Source organism: Aquarana catesbeiana, linkage group LG05 (assembly GCF_042186555.1).
Source record: "Aquarana catesbeiana isolate 2022-GZ linkage group LG05, ASM4218655v1, whole genome shotgun sequence".
NCBI classification, from domain to species: domain Eukaryota; kingdom Metazoa; phylum Chordata; class Amphibia; order Anura; family Ranidae; genus Aquarana; species Aquarana catesbeiana.
In genome coordinates, this window is record NC_133328.1 from 239,242,245 (window position 1) to 239,261,552 (window position 19,308).

A 19,308-nucleotide genomic window follows, 5' to 3' on the forward strand; every position below is an offset into this window, starting at 1 on the left:
ATATGGGATTGATTTTTCTGCCCATGTGAATGGGAGTGCAGCCCTAGCCGGGATCAATTCCATGTTTGTGAGTGAAATATTAAGCACTAGGCATTTCTTAGGATTAATCATAAGGCCGGATAGGGCTGCAAACCCATCAAGAGCTGGTATTAAGTTAGGACCAGAGACTTGTGGTGATGATAGAAAAAGTAATATATCGTCTGCAAATATACATAATTTGTGTGTAATACCTCCTACTTCAATGCCAGTTATAGTTTGGTTTGTTCTGATGTATTGGGCCATGGGTTCGAGTATAAGGGCAAATAATAAGGGAGATAATGGGCAACCCTGTCGGGTACCTCTTTCGATATTAAAGGCTTCAGATTTGTATCCAGCATATTTTATATAGGCTTTGGGTTTATTATATAATGCTTTGATCCATGTTAAAAAGTGGGGTCCAAAACCCCATTTTTGTAATGAATATTGCATATATTGCCAGGATACTGTGTCAAATGCCCTCTTAATATCGAGAGACAGAAAACATAAAGGGATTTTCCGTTTTTTAGCAATATGTGCCAATAACACTGCCCTGCGTATATTATCGCCTGCCCGTCTATTTGGCATGAAGCCTACTTGATCTCTATGTATTAATTTTCCTATAATGCTATTGAGGCGTTTTGCTATTATTTTTGCTAATAATTTAATATCGAGGTTTAACAGAGAGATAGGCCGATAATTCACACAGGAAGTATCATCAGAAAGGGGTTTTGGGATCATACAAACAATTGCCATTAGTGTTTCTTGCCGAAAAGAATGTCCATCTAGAAGTTTGTTAAAAGTTTCAGTGAGAATGGGAGAGAGTATTTTTGAGAATGTTTTATAGTATAAAGCCGAGTAGCCGTCTGGGCCTGGTCTTTTATTAAGTTTTAGGTCTTTTATGGCGTTAGCAACTTCATCTATAGTTATAGGCTCATCCAAACTGCTTTTTTGATTTTGAGATAACTCAGGTAAGGTTATTTTTGAGAAGAAGGATTCAGCCTCTGTAGGATTAAATTCATTGTTTGTCTTGTATAAAGTTGCGAGATGTGAGTGAAATTTATGGACTATTTTAACTGGATTACAAGTGTAAACATTTTTTGATAATTTCAAACGTATTGGTTTGAAAGATTTGTTAGTTGAATTTAATGCCCGAGCCAAATATGTACCTGGTTTGTTTGTATTCATGTAGAAATTGTGTTTGGAGCGTTTGAGGGATTTATCAACTGACTCCGTGAGAAATAGATCGTATTCCAATCTAGATTTTTCCAGATGAGATTTTGTACTCTGAGATGGATTATCTTGGAATGATATGTAGGCTGCATTAAAATTGAGTTCTAGTTTTTTTGCTAGATTTTTGCGTTCCCGTTTAAATAGTGCCATTTGTCTTTGTATTGTACCACGCAAGACAGGCTTATGAGCTTCCCACAGTGTTATTGGGGAGATGTCTGTTGTATTATTAATTGATATGTATTCCTTTAAAGCTTGTTCAATGGCCATCTGATGTAGTGGGTGTTTGAGCATTATGTCCGGTAAGTACCACGTTGGGTCATGCGCTTTTGGTATGGCTGAGGCTATAGTAGTGTATACTGCATTATGGTCAGACCACGGAATCGGAATTATATCTGATGCAATAATTTCTGGTATCATTCCTATTGTTAGAAAAATATGATCTATTCTGGTGAAGGTTTGATGAGGGTGCGAGAAATAAGTGAATTTCTTTTTCATTGGGTTACTTTCTCTCCATGAATCTACCAGATTGTATTTGGAAAGAAGTTGAGAAAAAGGTAATCTAGAGGTTATTTTGGATGGTGTAAAAGGTGATTTATCTAGAAATGGGAGGAGGACCTGGTTCGAATCCCCACACATTATCACTGTTCCTATTTTGTGTGTATTAATCACTTGTAATATATGTGAGAGGAATGGTGTAGGTTGTTTGTTAGGAGCGTAGTAGGAAATCACCGTGATTGCTGTATCCATTATATAACCCATGAGTATCAAGTATCTACCTTCTGGGTCTTTAATTTCTGATGATAAGGTGAATGGTGTGGATCGGTGAAATGCAATTAGAGTTCCCCTTTGCTTGGTACAGGCAGAAGCCGTGTAAATTTGTTGATAAAAAGGAGAAATATATTTTGGAGTAGAATCTTTGGTGAAGTGTGTTTCTTGGAGGCATACTATGTGAGCCTTTTTGTTATGGAAAGTACGGAAGGCTTTGGTCCTTTTTTGAGGGACATTTATTCCCTGAACATTCAGGGAAAGTATATTCAGTGGTGCCATGGCAATAGATCAAATAGTTTTGACTTACTTTTTGTTATGCAGAGCTGACTGCGCAGATCAACCTGTGTGGACTGAAGAGATGAATAGATAGAAAAGAAACCAGTGAATTCTGGAGTAAAGAGTAAACAAAAAACATACGAGATTAGATGATACATTGTATAAATTATTTTTTGCAAGTAATCACAATTTACCCGTGAAAGAGAATAAATATCTCTCTCAGGGGAATAAGTGCCTTCGTCACACTCCCACATAATATGGTTGGGAGAATGAGGAGGGCTAATGGGGGTACACGGATCTTCCGCTTACAGGAGAGAAGTGTTATGTCAAAAGACATCAAAATGATGTTTCATTAATTGGAGTGCAGAATATAGTTTTTGTTGAAATTATTTATTCCAGGGTGGTTGTATATGGTTAGTCTTGCCCTAGGCTAAATAATTCAGTTAGAAAGGTACTGTTAATAACTTTGGTATTGATAAAGATAGTTTGAATTATTTTGGGATTTTAACCCTTTTAGAGTAAACAATTACATATTTTATTCATACGTAACTGTTTAGATATGTTAACTCATAAAATTGAGGTTGAATTGCTTCAGATTAGAATAAACAAAAACATAATTCTAGGAACTAGTTAGATAATAATATATTTGTTTTAAGAAAAGAAAGAAAAAGCTTCCATTACTTCTGGATTATTGAACATATTTGTCCTAAAAAGTAATAAATCTATTGTTATTACCTGATAATATATAACTGAACAAAAATTTCCTTATTTCACTTATATATTCTAAGGCTATATGAATCAGAAGTAATAAGAAATATAACTGGAATGTAACTTGATCCCATACAGTGTGTGACTATCAGAATGCAGTTACATTCAGTTATAAATATAGGTTTTTTATAGAGAACCATCTCTTAGTATAATAAATGAAAAGATATCAGGAATTAGGATGTCAGTCTATTGGATCTTCTTGGTCCATGGATGATGTGGCATAACGGCCTCTTTTGTGAGAATGATGATTCCCATTTTGTTCTGATATTTTCTGGGTGCTGCCTGAAGGTGAAGATGATGCCATTCTTCTGCGTGTGGGAGTGTTGCTGCTTGTGGGTTCTGTCAGATTTAATTTTAAAAGGGTTTGTTGTAGTTCATCTGCTGATCTGCTTCTGTAAATTGTACCTTGGTAGTTAAATCTGACTGAAAAGGGGAAGCCCCATTGATACATAATGTTGTGGCGTTGCAGTTCCATTAGTTGGGGTTTCATGGATCGTCTTTTAGTAATAGTAAGTTGGGATAGGTCAGCAAAAATTTGATAATTGTGTCCTTGAAAATTAAGTTCCTTTTTTTCTCTTGCAGCAATTAGTATTTGTTCTTTCGTTCTGTAATAATGAAATTTTGTGATTATATCACGTGGGGGTCCATCTTTCTTTTTGGCTGTGAGGGCTCTGTGTACTCTGTCCAGTTCTAAACGTTCAATAGGGATATCTGGCTTTAGTTCTTGTAATAGAGCAGTAATAGTAGATTGCAGGTCTGTCACAGTTTCAGGTATTCCCCTTATGCGTAAGTTTGAACGTCTGGCTCTATTTTCGTAATCTTCGAGCTTAGTTTGAAGTATTAAATTCTCTTTTTTTAATTGTTCCAATTCTGTTATATTTTCTTGGGTTGTAATTTCAATTTCATCCATTTTTATTTCTAAAGCTGCGGTGCGGTTTCCCAGCTCTCTTATTTCTTTGGTTAGGCTTTTTGTTATTTGGTCTGAGGTTTGTTTTAAAGCCTTATGAAGCATATTTTCAAATTGTAATAATATTACTGGGGATACTGAGGAGGCTTGTGGAGAAGTTTGTGAGAGGATTTGTTCTGTATCTGACTCAAATGAAGAGTCTTGCTGTGACATTTTCTGTCTGTGAGAGCGCCCTGATGCTGTATCTTGTGAGGTGACTGGAGCTGCTTCAGCTGCAGTGAGTGCCTGTGAGCTCTTTGTGAGGTGATTTTTATTTCTGCCACGGTTTCCTCCCAGTACCATATTTCCTGCCCAAACTTTCACAGTTTGTTCCCTGGGGCAAAAAGGTTCAAATGGATACCTTTTGAGCCTGCAGGCTCCGCTTTGTCCTTCTCTTCTCTCCTCAGCGGTGTGGAGCTCTAACAATGCATGTCTGCTCTGCTAGGCTCCGCCTCCTGCCCCCCCGAATCTGTTTTTTTTTTCAATAAACCTTACTTTACTGATCCATGCACCCATACATGGTGTGGTGAAAGTTGCATCCTCCAGCTGCTTGCTTACTGTGAAGACGAATCCATCCATCCGTTGAGGATCCAAGCACCATCTTCTACCCACGGTTGCCCACGGTCGCCCCAGAAGGAACCATTGGAATTCATCACCAGCGCCTCCCAGCAAGCACCTTTTGGATTGGTGGATCCACAAGCCTGAATGACACTCCGCCGTATGGTGAATGTGTCCACCCTTTCCGGTAAGCATATTTACCCCTTCCATTTTCGTGTGGATTCTCAGCACATGAAGACCACTTATGCGATTTAAGAACACCATCCACATATGTTCCTCCTTTCTGTCACTAGAAATACCACGTTATTTATTTTGATGAACTTTTATTCCATTATGGACACTACCTCCAGCCATTGGAGTCTGTTTTTTCACTTCACTTAATGTGGTTTTTAACTATTATCACGTTGAAGGATTTGTTGTCATACATATGTTATAGGCACATGGAGTGCTAGTCCACTCCTCCGTTTTTATTTTATTTAGCGCTGCATTTATATTATAGGGAATTACTGTATGATACTCTTCTCCAATTACGGACAAAGTGTTATGATAAACGTTATTCCTCAGCCCAATATGTTTCACTTTATGTACACCAGAGCTCATATTTTAATTCCTGTATTGTAATCATGTCCAATCGCCTTTTTTGATAATAAAATTTATTTTTATGACGATTTTGTCCCTTATTGCTGCTAAAAACCCCATGGGGAATCTTTTGAATCTCTTTCAATCTCATCCTATGGTCCATGCCAAAGGACCCTATTTTGTACAGTAAACGTTTATGGGGAACTGTGTCAAATGCTTTTGCAAAATCCTCATGTCTCACGGGATTCATCTTTTCAGCATATTTTCAGAAACACTAAGCAATGTTTATACCATTTAAAAGCCATTTAAAAGCTAATTGAGACAGAGTCCTGCAAGAGTCTGGTGCCCATGCCCAGATGTTCACTAGTCATCAATGATCAGGAACAATTTTTTTAGCACAACGTAAAAAGATGCTAAATGACTCCAGAGCAATTAACAACCTGGAGACAATAAAACATTCTTTAGCCTGATATCAGCTAAAACTGGTTAGGCCATGCTCCATCTCTATAATGATTCATTGTTTTCATGGCTATTTTTACTGTCTGGTTAACATCTGTCATTGTTATTTTTAAGCTGCTCCTATCACATTTGAATATTAGTCTCAACTTTAACTCGTGACACATCTTATTCTCCTTCTGCAAAAAACAAAAAAAAAAACATAACTATAATTTATAGCTCTATTTATAAAGCAGTAAATGTGATAACCATTGCAAATCTACTGATAAATAATTCACTGTATTTGTAAAGCAAATTTACTGTGAAGAATTGCCTGAGTAGTCTCCATGTCAAGCAACATTTAACAACATTCACCAATATTGGTTCTTAAGTTGGAAAAAGCATTTACAGTACTATTCAATCTATTTATAGCCCAGTATTTGCCACATTTGAACACATTCATGCATGTTAAACACACATGCTCTAAGCATTTTAAATTGTGTCTAAATGTCTGAAACCATAGGAATTGCGGAAAACTGGTCATTTGGCATACTAGAGTGATGCCACTTTTGTGTCCCTTAATTTCCACAGAATATGAAAAAAGCAGTATTAAACCCAAATGAAAAAATGTAATATATTGCAGTTTATTAATCATTAGATGTGGTGGCTGCATTTGTTTTCTTTTAGACTTTTTCCCTCTGTTTTGACCTGGTGATCAGGACAATAACACACCTCCTGTATGAATGAGAACAGGGGACACAACAGAGAACAGCATTGTCAGTCTGGGGAAGGAAGGGAAGTGTTAAAGGGTAACTCCACTTTCGTGGGTAAAAAAAAATAGGAAATAAAGGAAACTAATATAGTGCATATAATTGCGACACTAATCATATTGTGATTGAACGTTATTAAAAATTACCTATCCTTTTCAATCTGCAGTGAATGTAATTTTCTGAGAATGCATTGCAATATGGCTACCTGGAGCTGTTCTGTACACAGAGTGTGTACTGACCACTCCCCAGAAACATCATTCCTTCCTTGTGTGATTGGGTCACCAATTTTCTCAGAAGTCTGCCTAAGATACAAATCAGATTTCAGGCATCCCTTGCAACAAAAATGTCATTTTTTTGAGAGATACTTTCAATAAGAACACGTCTAAAGTAATGCAGGCCCAGCAGATTTCCTCATTAGTGCCCATTAGCTCCACACCTGACAGTTAATTATGAAACCACTCCCATTACACTCACTCAGAACAGAGGCACAGACAAGCACACATGGGTTTCTTCAGAATAACAAATAGTAGGAATCTGCAACAAAGTTTGTTATAATCCTTGCAATGTACATAGATCACCCAAAGGTGAATGTTTTTTTCTCAACAAAAGTGGAGTTACGCTTTAAATGTATTAGCATATTAAAATACAGTACACTAACAAACTGAAGCCAAACTCCAGCTAATACTTTATAATCAATTACAGCAAAGAGTTTGTTTCCTTTTGGGATAAAGGTTTTATGAAAGCACTCTTTGTTTGTCTCGTCCATGTAAACTGATACATCTGAAGGAGGCTTGTTCTTTTTAAAAACAACAGACTTATCAGCCAGATCACCAGATGAAAATAGAAGAAAGAAAGCCTAATAAAGAAAATGAATGCAACCATCACATCTAAGAATCAGCAAGCATCAAAAAAATAATTTTTTGTTTTTGGGTTTACTACTGTTTACTACTGCTTTATCACAATAGTAATAATATAGCTACTGATTTAACTGATTTAAATTTGAATCACAATTATTAATTTTATGCTACAAAATAAGAAGGTGAAGGGGGAGTTGATCACTAGATCAATTCTGAAATCAAAATCTCGAAATCTCAAGTCACTACTTGTGACTATTTGCAGTTGCCCATTCAATAGAGGCAGAAACGTATGCCTCATACACACGATCAGACTTTCTGACAACAAAACCGTGGAATTTTGTTGGAAGGGTGTTGGCTCCAACTTGTCTTGCATACACACGGTCACACAAATGTTGGCCAACAATTACGAATGTAGTGACGTACAAGACGTATGACGAGGCGATAAAAAGGAAGTTCAATAGTAGTGCACCACCCTTTGGGCTCCTTCTGCTAATCTCGTGTTTATCTCGTGTTAGTAGAAGTTTGGTGACTGAGGATTCTTGCTTTTCAGCCTCGTGCTTTTCAGTTCGTTTCTGCTTTTCAGGCTGTGCTTGTCGGTTCGTATCTGTTTTTCAGTGTGTACTTGTCAGGTCATTTCTGGGTTTCAGTGCATTCTATCTATAGTTCGCTTCTGATTTCCGGTGCATGCTTTTCCGGTCGTTTCTGATTTTTAGGTCATGCTTGTCAGGTCCTTTCTGATTTTCAGTGCGTTCTGTCAGTTTGTTCTGAGCAGCCGTTCGTTAACTAGCCATGTGGCGTTCTCATCAGAGAGATCATGCTTTTTTGGGCTTGGAGTTATTGCTATGACCCAAGCCCAGTCCAGGAACAGGGGGAGGAGGAGTTCTTGGACCAAGAATTGGTTGCTTAATCGTGACTAATTGTGTCATATGCCTGTGCTGCGGGAGCTCAAGGAGAATAAAGACCCTGTCTTTCACCGTCTATCAGCTTTGCTGTGCCCTTATATTACTAAGCAGGACACCTGCATGCGGCAAGCCATCTCTCCTGGGCAAAGGCTCGTTGCCACCTTGCGGTACTTGGCGACGGGGAGAAGTCTCCAGGATCTGAAGTTCACGACTGGGATCTACCCCAGGCTCTGGGAATCTTTATTCCATAGACCTGTTCTGCCATAATTCAAGTCCTGCAGAAGGACAATATTAGGGTAAGTTTTATCCTTTAACATCACATTCTATATATTTAATGTTTGCTAATGTATTGTATTAATTACTTCATTCCATAATTACCATGATTGTAATATGCTGTGATTGTCCTATTTGTCCTCATGCATGCTGTAAGCTTTTAGTGCTAATTTTTTGTCCTTCATGCATATTTGCCTTCTCTAATCTCCCCAGCATGCTATCCTGGGCCCATACACACCTAGCCTAGTAACTTAACAATGTATTTTGTCAGCTCCGTTGTAGTGCTTACCCTAAACACCCCCTAAAATGTGTCCAAATGTTATTGTTGTCCTTAAATTCAGGTGGATGTGTAATAATTTTTTTTTAAATTAAACTCATATTTCATTTGAATTACTGTTTGTGTTTCTTATCTGTCTCCTAGGTTCTCAAATGGCCTTTTAATTTTGGCCATTTTCTTATTTATTTATTTACTTATTTATTTACTTATTTATTCTTATTTGATACATGAGGTGACAATCTCTTCTTCAGCTAACTATTATGTTGTGCTGTGGGTCTGCTACACACACACAATGTTATTGTTGTTAATGTACAGTCAGGTCCATAAATATTGGGACATCGACACAATTCTAATTTTTTTGGATTTGAAATTAAACAAACTAGATGTGCTTTAACTGCAGACTTTTAGCTTTAATTTGAGGGTACTTACATCCAAATCAGGTGAACGGTGTAGGAATTACAACAGTTTGTATATGTGCCTCCCACTTTTTAAGAGACCAAAGGTAATGGGACAATTGGCTGCTCAGCTGTACCATGGCCAGGTGTGTGTTATTCCCTCATTTTCCCATTTACAAGGAGCAGATAAAAGGTCCAGAGTTCATTTCAAGTGTGCTATTTGCATTTGGAATCTGTTGCTGTCAACTCTCAATATGAGATCCAAAGAGCTGTCACTATTAGTAAAGCAAGCCATCATTAGGCTGAAAAAACAAAACAAACCCATCAGAGAGATAGCAAAAACATTAGGTGTGGCCAAATGAACTGTTTGGAACATCCTTAAAAAGAAAGAACGCACCGGTGAGCTCAGCAACACCAAAAGACCCAGAAGACCATGGAAAACAACTGTGGTGGATGACCGAAGAATTCTTTCCCTGGTGAAGAAATCACCCTTCACAACAGTTGGCCAGATCAGGAATGCTCTCCAGGAGGTAGGTGTATGTGTGTCAAAGTCAACAATCAAGAGAAGACTTCACCAGAGTGAATACAGAGGGTTCACCACAACATGTAAACCATTGGTGAGCCTCAAAAACAGGAAGGCCAGATTAGAGTTTGCCAAACATCATCTAAAAAGCCTTCACAGTTCTGGAATAACATCCTATGGGCAGATGAGACCAAGATCAACTTGTACCAGAGTGATGGGAAGAGAAGAGTATGGACAAGGAAAGGAACTGATCATGATCCAAATCATACCACCTCGTCAGTGAAGCATGGTGGTGGTAGTGTCATGGCGTGGGCATGTATGGTTGCCAATGGAACTGGTTCTCTTGTATTTATTGATGATGTGACTGCTGACAAAAGCAGCAGGGTGAATTCTGAAGTGTTTCAGGCAATATTATGTGCTCATATTCAGCTAAATGCTTCAGAACTCATTGGACGGCACTTCACAGTGCAGATGGACAATGACCCGAAGCATACTGTGAAAGCAACCAAAGAGTTTTTTTAAGGGAAAGAAGTGGAATGTTATACAATGGCCAAGTCAATCACCTGACCAGAATCCGATTGAGCATGCATTTCTCTTGCTGAAAACACAACTGAGGGGAAAATGCCCCAAGAACAAGCAGGAACTGAAGACAGTTGCAGTAGAGGCCTGGCAGAGCATCACCAGGGATGAAACCCAGTGTCTGGTGATGTCTATGCATTCCAGACTTCAGGCTGTAATTGACTGCAAAGGATTTGCAACCAAGTATTAAAAAGTGAAAGTTTGATGGATGATTGTTAATCTGTCCCATTATTTTTGGTCTCTTAAAAAGTGAGAGACATATTTACAAACTATTGTAATTCTTACACCGTTCACCTGATTTGGATGTAAATCCTCTTAAATTAAAGCTGAAAGTCTGCAGTTAAAGCACATCTTGTTTCATTTCAAATCCATTGTGGTGGTGTATAGAGCCAAAAAGATTAGAATTGTGTCGATGTCCCAATATTTATGGACCTGACTGTATGTAATGCATTAATGATAACTATTTGCTCGGAGTCCCTAAAATGGCCTGATTTTGGCACATTTTACAGCACATGGCCACTGTAACTACATCAACTTAACAAATACACTGATATTGAGCACTGAAATAAGAAGCCACACATTGTTGAGTATAAAACATTCAAGCACATTCACATGTGCGTTATAAACGGTTTTTGAACAAATCAACATCTTGGTGTATAACATGTATGTTTGACCTTAATTTGTCTTTTTGGGGGCTAAACAGGCATGTTTAAAAACATGACATAAACATCCCCAACTCAGGAACTTACAAAGTTCGACTTTGCTAAAGTGAAGGCCATATGAGACATTAGTATGTCAAAACTGTGTTGATCTTGCCTTCATCAGATGGGGTGAGCTCACCCCTCTAAAAGCCAAATTTTGAAGATGCACACAAATTGGGGCTCAAAATGTGGATTTCACTCATGATCCCATGTCTAAAATGTGTGTCTTTTCCCTACATCTATTTTGCTAAAGCCCCAAAACACACAGTGTGTCAACATGTGCTATCTCCCATCATGGGATATCAATGTAAGCATTTTGTGGGTGCAAGCCCTTCCTCCAAACTAAAGTAGGTGAGAGGAAGGGGTTGCACCCCCGAAACACGTCCATTGATCCCCCATGATGGGAGCTAGCACATGTTGACACACTGGGGATTATTTCAGAAAGACCAATTCACTTTGCCCTACAAGTGCACTTGCACTGAACTTGTAGGGCAAAGTGGTTTTGCCTTTTTGAAATAAGCCAACATATATATATATAAAACAACGTATTAGTGGTTGAACGAACAATGTTTAAAACGAACGAACGATTCCTGTGTCCACGAACCTCAAACTTTAATTTTTTATATGTGCAACAGTAAAGAAAAGCACATGGACCAGCACGAAAGTAATAATAATAATAGGAACACAGGACAAATAATTACTTTTTTGCAGCACTTTCCTGATCTTTCTATACTGATCTTGCTCCCTCAATTTCAGATCTGACCAACTTTTCCTCAATTGATCTTTGGATCGTCGTACCCCAAAATTCCTGTGCAGACTTCTCACAACTTTAGCCATGTTTTGCTTGCACCTATTTAGCAAGGTTACTCTGTGGTATAAGCAAGGAAGCTGAGATTTCTGCAGTGTGTAAATGTGCTTTACTATACAAAGATGCTGTACATACAAAAACTATTACAATATTAGGAATACAATACAAGACCGACAGATATCTATAACAAGCAAAATTCCTAGCAAACTGAACAGCCTATGGTCTATAATAGTACAAATATACTTAAAAGTTACTTATCTTCTGTTACTGTATGTTCGTGATCTCAATTGGCAACGATTCTCCTGGCGCATCAGGCAAGTTTCTTCTATCATGAGTGGCGTCAGATGTTACAGCATGATGGTGTGTGTGTCTCCCTACTCACCCCTTTTATGTGTCAGGCTGTTTGCCATAGTTACCAAACAACAGAAAACATGTCTGTTTACTGTAGCTGTAGAAACAATGGACTGTTGAAAACTGTATCTACGTACCCATTATCTAATTAAGCCAACACCTGACAGTAATCTAACAGTCATTCTTTCAGTTTGAGAGCTGAAAAAAACCTCAAACAACTAAATCTCTTTCTTGTGTACTGTAACTATAGAGACAATAGCCTGTTGAAAACTGTAACAATACAACAATACCCATTGTATCCAGCATTTGTTTGAGAAAGTCTGTCTCTGTGACACCAGAATGCTATGAGTCTTATAGAAAAATTATATTTTATATCAAACGCAACACATCCCCCCCTTTATATTTCTCCCAGACTACACACAGAAAATCTCTTCATTACTAAATTCATTCTAAACATTAATTTTCCTTGAATGCAACACCTCCCATTTCTGTCATTGAGAAGGTCTTTAACTAAAAAGTTCATTAGAAAGTTCATTCTAAAGTTCTTTAGAAACAAGTCCAGGCTTGTAATACATCAAAGGCCTTGCTCTCCACAACTCTTGCGATCTTCCATCATTCTTTCCATCATGTCCTATGGATCAAATCGGAGACAGCCTGTGGAGTGGAAAACAAAGCGGATTATCTGTTCCTTCTAATAATACATAAACAGTAGATCCAAGCTCTTCAGCTGCAATCTCTCCTCTAAATGGCTTCTTGCCTGGATATCTGACTAACACTTTGCCCCCTGCCTGTAACCACTTCTGACCGTCCCAAAGAACATCAATAGGGAGGTGAGGAAATATACTGATATTTCCCAGAAGATCACTGCTGTTTATCTTGGAAGGTTTTCTGTTATGTAGCCACTGTCTTGAAGCTCATCTGCCAATGCAAATATAACTTCAAACCTTCCTGCCAGATTCCCTCTCATCCCTAGATAGGCTTCAGCTTCAGATACGTCACTCTTGGTTTCTATGTCATGGGAAGCAGTAACATGGTATCTGTTAAGCCCTGTTCTTTCAGGAACCTTACACAAATACTTTGCACTCCAGCTGTGGAATCTGTGCCCCAGCCCCTACCATACTCTCATATGGTGTGCTTTTGGCTATTGGCCTAGAATTTAACAACACGACTGCCTGTGTGAGGACCCGATCCCACCCCCTTAGTGTATGAGTGGGTGTAAGTTTGCGTATCTGGTCCTTCAATAGCCCATTGTATCTTTCAATCAAACCAGCTGCCTGTGGATGGTATGGGATATGGCACAACCAGTACACTCCAGAATCTTTGGCCCACTGCTGTACTGTTGATCCAGTGAAGTGTGAGCCGTTATCACTTTGGACTTGTTTGGGACAACCATAAGCAACGACAAGTTTCTGGAGCAGTTGAAGCATTGCGGCTTGATCTGCACATTTGCAGGAATGAACAAGCATAAGTCCTGAATAGGTGTCCACTGCAGTGCAACAATATCTCAGTCCATTATTTCCCCATTATTTCATCTGCAAATCTGTTATAGTTCTCAAAGTCTGGAACTAGGGGCACATGTGCATCAACATGCCCCACTTTTATGGTGTGGGAGTGAGCTTCCTTCCAGATGTAGTCCCAGACTTCCCTGCCTCCCCACACCACCTTTCCATGAATCATCCATTCACTGGACTTCCACTTGGGCATCCAAGTTGTCAGTCCTTTAAAAACCGCCCAGCTGTCAGTGTAGATAGTGACATGGGAAGAAGGATCCTCCTGAAGAGTCATCACCACAGCTTTCAACTCTGCATACTGACTGGACCCACCAATTCTGGTCTCCTGCAGGACTGTGTCTGTACTTGGGTTGTAGGCTGTTGCTGTCCATTTACGTCCAGACGAGGTGACTATGGCTGAACCATCAGTGAACCACGCTGACTCCTTTATGTCTTCTGACAGAGACTCAAAGGGTGGAGCCTCTTGAATGGGGGATGACTGCAGCACAAGAAATTCTTCTTCTGGCCGGATGCTGGTAAAAGTGACAAGCCCAGCCAACTGTTTGGAAATGTCTCTAACATCCCCAGCTGCAATACCCCCTCTTTCTTGAAGGTACCACTTCCATTTCATCAGTTCCTGGTTTTGGGCTACAGCTGCCCTAGTGGTCAGTCCAATATCTCTCACCCATCCTGCTATTGGCAATGCAGTATGGATGGTGACTGTGTCCTTTCCTGTAATGGTCTCTACATGTTGAAGTGCTGTGTAGGCCCTAAACAGGTACTTTTCTAGGGGCGTGTATCTCTTCTGTGCCCCTGTCAGTTGTTTGGACCAAAATCCAATGGTTATTGCTCTCAGTCCTTTCTTTTCATTTGGCTGCCACAGACTCCAAGATATGGTACCATTCTGCTCCACTACATCCATCTGAAATGGTACTCCTTGTCTCACGGGTCCTAATCCCTGATGCTGCAAAATAGCTTCTTTAGCAGCCAGGAATGCAGTCTGCTGCTCTGAACCCCATGAGAACTCAGTCTTTTTTCTAGTGACATTATATATAGGCCTCAGAATCAGTCCAAGATGTGGGATGAAGGATCTCCAGAACCCCACAACTCCAATGAACTTCTGTGCCTCCTTTTTGGTAGTGGGGGGCGACAGCGCCTGGATAGTCTGCACAACTGTCTCTGGAATTTTCCCCTGCGGCCCAGTCCACATTATTCCCAGGAATTTCACTTCTGTGGCAGGTCCTTGGACTTTGTCTCTGTTGATAGCCCACCCTCTGTTCTCTAAGTGCTCTATCAGCAGGTGCAGTGCTTCAGTTACATCTTCTTTTGTCCCGGAGATCATGATGTCATCAATGTAGTGAAACACAGCGACTTTCAAATTCAGGGTACTTAAATCTTGGGCAATCAGTCCATGACAAATCGTTGGAGAATGAAGATAGCCTTGTGGAAGGACAGTGAAAGTGTACTGGTGGCTGTCCCACACCATAGCAAACTGGTCTTGACACTCTGGGTCTATTAAAATCTAAAAGAAAGCATTAGCCAGGTCTATCACAGCATGATATTCTCCTGCATTTTTAGCAATTTTCTCAACAATTGAGATCATATCTGGTACAGCTGACTTCAATGGAGGTGCCACTTTGTTTAGACCTCTGTAATTCACAGTCATTCTATATGTCCCATCAGGTTTTTTTACTGGGAACACCGGAGACGAGAAAGGACTTACAGCAGGTCTAAAGATCCCAACTCTCAACAGTTCTTGAATAGTCTCCCCAATTTCTTTGTGGCCTCCAGGAAGTCTGTACTGCTTGAGACAGACTGGCTTCTCTGGTGGAGGAATGTAGACAGGGGTCCATTTCGCATGACCTCTGACCACAGCCTTCACCGCCCTAACCAGATACGCTTTATCAGGATACCCGAATATGAATGTACCTCTTTCAGTCTGAATTGACTGACCTTAAAGTACATCCATCCCAAGAATATTTTCGGGTAACTCTGATACCAAAACATTTGTCATAAATCCTGATCCCTTGCCAATAGCCAATTTTACCCGTATCCTAACTGCTGGTGTAGTTTGCCCTCCCAAACCTTCTACATAAATCAATTCACCTTTGTGATGGGAAGGATTTCCTTGCAAAAGTGTAACTTCAGCTCCGCTATCAACTAAAGCCATTACATGTGTAGGAGAAGATGACTTCCCCCACCATACAGTGACAGGTGCATATGGGCGTCGGTCTCCTGCTGTCACTGCCCTCACGGCTATTACAGGAGACTCACCTTCCCTTCATAAAGGATAAGGAACCTCCCAATCCCCTTTTCTCATTCTCTCTAATTTCTCCCCAGGATAAAGGGATTTGGGTTCATGTTCAGTTTTGGGAATTGGTTTGTGGCTAACAGGAGGGGTCTGTTCTGTTTCCTCTAAGTCTAGGCTGATGTTATCTTCACTGGGAGTAGTGTTTATAACCTTGACAGTTTTCCCTACTAAATGTTTCCACCTCTTCAGCATTTCTGCAGTAGAAATCCCATTTTATCTCATCTTTAGGTACTCCTGCCTTTAATAGGTCCACCCACATTTCTTTCCTAGAAATAACAAGCCTGGTTTTCTCTTCACCTCCTGTCTTCTCTACCCCATTCTCTTTCTTCTTTGTTCTTTTCTGCTTGTATTCTTCCTGTCTGGCCTTGACCTTATCTACTGCCCTGACAGTTTTTGTTTTAGTCTCCTCTAGCTCCCCCAACTGGCTTAAAAGGGATGTGGCTTCATGAATCTTGCTGTTTAATCCCAGGCCTCCCAACAAGGACAATAATGGAGCCCTGAGATTAAATGGCGCAGACTTCATCAGCTTAGAGCGCAGAGCAGACATAAAGGGTTCCATATCTGGACCCATTCATTCTGGAAACATATTTAATCCGGTTATACAACCCATCTCACGTAACCTGGAAATACCCTCTCCTATTGCTCTCCATGAGTAGGTATTTTCCGGGTCAGTAGGACTAGCGTATACTCGGACTATTCCATCTCTCACGAGGTCTAACAGTGAAAAATTCACGCTAAACTCTCGGGCTTTTCGCATTGCCTGACGCAATTGTGGATCAAGGGTTAACACTCCCATAGTCACTGCTTCCTTACCTGACAAAACAACACCGTCCGTCCCTTCATCCCATAAGCGTAGGAGCCAGCCAATAGGGGCTCCCCAGACCTTTGTTTGTATTGTTTTGCCAGCTCCTGAAGTTCAGTTTGTGTAAACTCCAGTACTTCTTCAAATTCAACATCTTTGGGGTAGGGATGAGCTTCGAGTTCGAGTCGAACTCATGTTCGACTCGAACATTGGCTGTTCGCAAGTTCACCGAACAGCGAACAATTTGGGGTGTTCGCGGCAAATTCGAATGCCGCGGAACACCCTTTAAAAGTCTATGGGAGAAATCAAAAGTGCTAATTTTAAAGGCTAATATGCAAGTTATTGTCATAAAAAGTGTTTGGGGACCCAGGTCCTGCCCCAGGGGACATGGATCAATGCAAAAAAAATTTTTTAAAACGGCCATTTTTTCAGGAGCAGTGATTTTAATAATGCTTAAAGTCAAACAATAAAAGTGTAATATCCCTTTAAATTTCGTACCTGGGGGGTGTCTATAGTATGCCTATAAAGGGGCACATGTTTCCTGTGTTTAGAACAGTCTGACAGCAAAATGACATTTTGAAGGAAAAAACTCATTTAAAACTACCCGCGGCTATTGCATTGCCGACAATACACATAGAAGTTCATTGATAAAAACGGCATGGGAATTCCCCAAAGGGGAACCCCGAACCAAAATTTAAAAAAAAAAATGATGTGGGAGTCCCCCTAAATTCCATACCAGGCCCTTCAAGTCTGATATGTATATTAAGGGGAACCCCGGCCAAAATTTAAAAAGAAAAATGACGTGGGGTTCCCCCTAAATTCCATACCAGACCCTTCAGGTCTGGTATGGATTTTAAGGGGAACCCCGCCCAAAAAAAAGAAAAAAAACGGCGTGGGGTCCCCCCAAAAATCCATACCAGACCCTTATCCGAGCACGCAACCTGGCAGGCCGCAGGAAAAGAGGGGGGGACGAGAGTGCGGCCCCCCCCCTCCTGAACCGTACCAGGCCACATGCCCTCAACATTGGGAGGGTGCTTTGGGGTAGCCCCCCAAAACACCTTGTCCCCATGTTGATGAGGACAAGGGCCTCATCCCCACAACCCTGGCCGGTGGTTGTGGGGGTCTGCGGGCGGGGGGCTTATCGGAATCTGGAAGCCCCCTTTAACAAGGGGACCCCCAGATCCCGGCCCCCCCCTGTGTGAAATGGTAAGGGGGTACAAAAGTACCCCTACCATTTCACTAAAAAACTGTCAAAAATGTTAAAAATGACAAGAGACAGTTTTTGACAATTCCTTTATTTAAATACTTCTTCTTTCTTCTATCTTCCTTCATCTTCTGGTTCTTCTGGTTCTTCTGGCTCTTCGGGTTCTTCCTCCGGCGTTCTCGTCCAGCATCTCCTCTGGCGTCTTCTATCTTCTTCTCCTCGGGCCGCTCCGCACCCATGGCATGGGGGGGAGGCTCCCGCTCTTCTCTTCATCTTCTTCATCTTCTTCTCTTCTTCTTTTCTTCTCTTCTTCTCCTCTTCTCTTCTTCATTTTCTTCTCCGGGCCGCTCCGCACCCATGCTGGCATTGAGGGAGGCTCCCGCTGTGTGACGGCGCTCCTCGTCTGACAGTTCTTAAATAACGGGGGGGCGGAGCCACCCGGTGACCCCGCCCCCCTCTGACGCACGGGACATGACGGGACTTCCCTGTGACGTCACGGGGAATGCCACAGGGAAGTCCCGTTATGTCCCGTGCGTCAGAGGGGGGCGGGGTCACCGGGTGGCCCCGCCCCCCATTATTTAAGAACTGTCAGACGAGGAGCGCCGTCACACAGCGGGAGCCTCCCTCAATGCCAGCATGGGTGCGGAGCGGCCCGGAGAAGAAAATGAAGAAGAGAAGAAGAGAAGAAAAGAAGAAGAGAAGAAGATGAAGAGAAGAGCGGGAGCCTCCCCCCCATGCCATGGGTGCGGAGCGGCCCGAGGAGAAGAAGATAGAAGACGCCGGAGGAGATGCTGGACGAGAACGCCGGAGGAAGAACCCGAAGAGCCAGAAGAACCAGAAGAACCAGAAGATGAAGGAAGATAGAAGAAAGAAGAAGTATTTAAATAAAGGAATTGTCAAAAACTGTCTCTTGTCATTTTTAACATTTTTGACAGTTTTTTAGTGAAATGGTAGGGGTACTTTTGTACCCCCTTACCATTTCACACAGGGGGGGGGCCGGGATCTGGGGGTCCCCTTGTTAAAGGGGGCTTCCAGATTCCGATAAGCCCCCCGCCCGCAGACCCCCACAACCACCGGCCAGGGTTGTGGGGATGAGGCCCTTGTCCTCATCAACATGGGGACAAGGTGTTTTGGGGGGCTACCCCATAGCACCCTCCCAATGTTGAGGGCATGTGGCCTGGTACGGTTCAGGAGGGGGGGCCGCACTCTCGTCCCCCCCTCTTTTCCTGCGGCCTGCCAGGTTGCGTGCTCGGATAAGGGTCTGGTATGGATTTTTGGGGGGACCCCACGCCGTTTTTTTTTTTTTTTTTTTGGCGCGGGGTTCCCCTTAAAATCCATACCAGACCTGAAGGGTCTGGTATGGAATTTAGGGGGAACCCCACGTCATTTTTTTTTTTTAATTTTGGCCGGGGTTCCCCTTAATTTCCATACCAGACCTGAAGGGCCTGGTATGGAATTTAGGGGGACTCCCACGTCATTTTTTTTTT

The 19,308-nt window shown here is 41.2% G+C and overlaps 1 long non-coding RNA gene across 1 annotated transcript in view; it reads right to left on the minus strand.

The window, feature by feature from the left end:
* Positions 1-11,871: 11,871 nt before the first annotated feature.
* LOC141144697 (uncharacterized) overlaps positions 11,872-19,308 on the minus strand; it is an 85,453-nt gene continuing 78,016 nt past the window's right edge. The window contains exon 3 of the long non-coding RNA XR_012244442.1: positions 11,872-12,668. This is a non-coding gene — a long non-coding RNA (uncharacterized lncRNA). The remainder of the gene's footprint in view (positions 12,669-19,308) is intronic.